This window comes from Penaeus monodon, unplaced genomic scaffold (assembly GCF_015228065.2).
Source record: "Penaeus monodon isolate SGIC_2016 unplaced genomic scaffold, NSTDA_Pmon_1 PmonScaffold_58, whole genome shotgun sequence".
Taxonomy (NCBI): domain Eukaryota; kingdom Metazoa; phylum Arthropoda; class Malacostraca; order Decapoda; family Penaeidae; genus Penaeus; species Penaeus monodon.
In genome coordinates, this window is record NW_023660773.1 from 78,599 (window position 1) to 82,805 (window position 4,207).

The following is a 4,207-nucleotide window of genomic DNA, read 5'->3' on the forward strand; positions in this document are numbered from 1 at the left end:
TCAGAGAAGGGCAGCCGAACCCGATAACTCAGACGTTATCTTTTCTCTGAGGGAACTAAGAGATGCAACACAAAGCCAGTTGCAACTCAGCCCCCGGGGGATGACGGGATCCCCGTACCCCATCATCTCCCGCCCCGGGACTGGTAGGTGAGCTTGCATTCCTGCAACTCATCAACAAGTCCTGGGAAACTTCCACTTTACCCCAGAGCTGGAAGAGGGGTACCATAGTTCCCATCCCTAAACCAAAGGAGCCGGGGAAGTACTGCCCCATCTCTCTCCTCGGCTGTCTGGCCAAGACTGCCGAGAGGATGGTACTGAACCGGCTCAATGGGAAATGGGAGCCCCACACGAACACCCCCACGGTTCACCAGGGGCATGGGCACAGCGCACAAACATAGCCACGCTCTTGACCAATAAACACGGGCGCATCTGTGGCGTATTCCTTGACCTGGAGAAGGCTTTCGAATTGGCAAGTCCTCTTGCCCTTCAGGAAGAGCCTGATCCCAAAAAGGAATCAGAGGTAAGCTCTTGGCATGGATAGGTTGACTACTTTACGAATAGAAACACCAGAGTCAAATTCCAAGGTCACCCATCACAGCACATGCCGCTAGAAAATGGAACGCCACAGGGTGGGGTTCTCAGTCCAGCCCCTTTTTTTAAAACACTAATGTCCTGTATCCTCAACATAAACCTCCCAGTTTGGGGGGCAAGATCATCTCCTATCAGACGATCTTGCTATCATCTTTCCCCTGGAGCCACACTGCCTAAACAAAACCCAGCGTTTTCTGGACTTGGTATCCGAGGAGTGTTGCAGGACAGGACTAAAGATCTCTGCAGCCAATCCAAAGCCATGGCTCTGAGACAGAGAGTTCAAGGCACAAATCTGAAATCCAGGAATGGACTTGGAGTGGGTTTAGGAATACCTGTACCTTGGGGTAAGGATAGACCGGACCCTCTCCTTCCGCCAGGAGGTCCAGTACCTGCTTGACCGAACAAAGGCCAAGACTGCTGTCATGAGAGCAATGAGTTTAAAGACGCATTAGGGGCCGACACAGAGTACTAAGATCATTCTAAAGTTACAAAGCCCGTCAGGCCCATTGTAGATTTTGCCTCCCTCGCTCTGATTGGCATCAAAAGAAAATAAAGACCGATTGGGGACAGTCCAAAACGAAGCCGCCTGGGGCAATTCTGGTGCCCCAAGGTGGGCCAAGGTCCTCAACCTCCTAGTGGAGACAAACCTTCTCCCCTTGGCCTCAACGAATTGATCTAAGGGAGCCCCAATTCTTATCAAAGGTCATCCAGGCTCCCAGGAACACAAGCCTAAGACACAAATAGTCAGACGCCTAGAACAAGATTAACGAGCTGTTTGCAAACAACTCCTGGCTGTCTCACACAGCCCGGGTGCTAATATGCCATCAGCTCCAAAAAACCGCTACTGGCCAAGGCATGACTCCCCACACCCTGACTTTGTCGAAGCTCCGCCGTGGGCACAAACCTCGATAGAGTTCTCGGGCATGAAGACTGGCAAGCAAAAAGAGTGAATATTGTACGCCTAGCTAAAAAGGGAGAAAACCCAGAGGGTCATTGCAACCAAACACCCCCCCGGGGAGCCAACAATTACCGGACGGATCGTTCGATCCCTTGACCCACACTGCCCGGGGCCGGCTTCGCAGCAAGGGATGCCACAAAATCCATGGGGTAACAGACAAACGCCTCCTCGCTACCGGCAAGGCAGTTTTGCTATCATGGGGCCCCTGAGTCCGCGTCCCGTGAGGGAAGGACACGTGGTCCCTACACACAGGACTCCAAAGGAGCCGTCGACTGTCTTTAGCAGCGCTCACCCACGACAACATCTACCTCCTGACAAAACCCTCCGCACAATAGCACAAAGGATGCTTGCTCAGGGTAGAAGAATTATCATAAACTGGTTCCCCGCCATATAGGGATCAGAGGCAATGAGCTGCTGACAGATTTGCCGAAATCGCCGGGGTATGCCCCCCAAATCCCATGAAATACATCAAAAGCCAAATTTACTTAGAGGAAGTGTACGGTGGCAGCCAACTCCTTCCTCCTGCAGCTTCACAGAGAGGAAACGAGATATTCCCCCTCGGCCAGCTGGTACTCAGATTCCACAGGCTATGAACCACTGGCACTCTCTGAAATAAACAACAGAGGTACCGAAGTCATTCTGCACAGAATGCGCCTAGGTTACCACTGTGCATGGCAGATTATACAAACCATAGAACGTGAAGAGAGGTTTTCATGCATTGGGGGCGAGCCCCAACCCAACTGGACACTACTTGGAGAAAATTGCGTGCACACGCAATTCCTGACAAACCCCACAAACACAGCCGTCGTGCTGGTAAAGAGATTATGCGAGATGCTTACACCACGGCTACAGGGGCGCCTGCTGGCAACCACGCCACGGTAAGCACCGAGTGTCAGACCAAACAAATGAGACAGCCCAAAAAGCTGAACCAGGCCGGGCCATAAGTGAAAGGCCCGGGCGAAGCCAGAACTTCGCAAATCTCAAGCAAGCAAGCAAGCAAGCCGATCCTCCAGCAGAACCAGACAACAGCAGCAGCACCACAAGGACTCCCAGTCCTTAGCCGAAACCCGGGAGCCTACCGGGTCCCCCGTTGATCTCCGACTTCACTTGCACCCCAGCCATCCTGTTTGGGCAAATCCACAACCCCCAAAAATTTCTCCCCAAAGAAGATAAGACACCATCATCAAACATTTAACGGTAGGGTTCATGTCTGAGCCGCTTGTGTCACAGCATGATACTCAATTGCAGTTTTCACGTTGTGATGCTCTTGGAGTGAGTACGTGGTAGGTCCCCAGTTCCTTTCCACGGAGAGTGGCCGGGGTTACCTTTTTAGGTAACATTCTCTCTTTTTTATCCGGGGTTGGGACCAGCACTGACTTGAGCTGGCTTGGCCACCCAGTGGCTGGCGGCAATCGAGGTGAAGTTCCTTGCCCAAGGGAAACAACGGGGCGGTCGGTGACTCGAACCCTCGAACTCAGATTGCCGTTGTGACAGTCTTGAGTCCGACGCTCTAACCATTCGACCACCGCAGCCTTGACGATCATGTGCTTCCATGATTTTTCTTGGCAATTTAGAGCGGTGGTTTGCCATTGCCTTCCGCCCGGTGTTTTTACCGAGTCACCATCTCTATTTACCCGCACTGACTTGGGCTGACTTCGTCCCCCAGTGGCTAGGTAGGCAATCGAGGTGAAGTTCCTTGCCTAAGGGAAACAACGCGGCGGTCGGTGACTCGAACCCTCGAACTCAGATTGCCGTCGTGACAGTCTTGAGTCCGACGCTCTAACCATTCGGCCACCGCGGCCCCAGATAAGACACCAGTAAACCTCAAATAGAAGATGGGCAACCATCCACCTTCTATAAGGGCGTCTACAAGCTCAACGTGGCCTTCGTGGCCAACCTGTTCAACAACCACCCGGGACTCGACAAGCCGGAGACGCTCGACCTGGAGGGAATCGACCACATCGAGGAGACGCGGGAGAAGAGTGAGTGTGTGTGGGGGGGAGGAGTGGTTTTTTTAGGGGGAGTGTCATGGGGGGTTATAGGGGGAGGAGGGAGGGGGGGAGGGAATCGACCACATCGAGGAGACGCGCGAGGAGAAGAGTGAGTGTTAGGGAGGGAGAGGGAGGGAGGGAGGGAGAGGGTTATGGGGGGGAAGGAGGGAGAGGGTTATGAGGGTGAGGGAGGAGAGGGAGAAGGAGGAGAGGGAGGGAGGGAGGGGAAGGAGGGAGAGGTATATGGGGGGCCGGGGGGGAGGGCGGGAATCGACCACCATCGGGGAGACGCGCGAGGAGACGAGGAGTGTTGGGGAGGAGGGGAGGGAGAGGGAGGGGGGTAGAGTGGGAGGGAGAGGGTGGGAGAGGGTTATGGGGGGTGGGAAGGGAGAGAGGAAGAGGGAGAGGGTTATGGGGGTGGGGGGGGGGGAGAGAGAGGTTATAGGGGGGGAGGGCGCGAGAGGGAGTGGGAGAAGGAGAGAGGAAGATAGAGAGAGGGAGGGAGGGAAGGAGTGGGAGAGAGAGGGAAGGAGAGAGTGGCAGAGAGATCTAGGGGGAGAGGGAGGGAGGGAGAGAGTGAGGGAGATGGAGAAGGAGAAGGAGAGAGAGAAAAGGAAAAGGAGAAGGCTGTTGACGAGGAGAGAGAGAGAGGAGAAGGAAGAGGAAG

At 54.4% G+C, this 4,207-nt stretch overlaps 1 long non-coding RNA gene across 1 annotated transcript in view; it reads left to right on the forward strand.

Annotated features, from left to right (window-relative positions):
• The first annotated feature begins 3,340 nt into the window (after positions 1 to 3,340).
• LOC119571291 overlaps positions 3,341 to 4,207 on the forward strand; it is a 2,413-nt gene continuing 1,546 nt past the window's right edge. The window contains exons 1-2 of the long non-coding RNA XR_005228563.1: positions 3,341 to 3,531; positions 4,074 to 4,076. This is a non-coding gene — a long non-coding RNA (uncharacterized LOC119571291). The remainder of the gene's footprint in view (positions 3,532 to 4,073; positions 4,077 to 4,207) is intronic.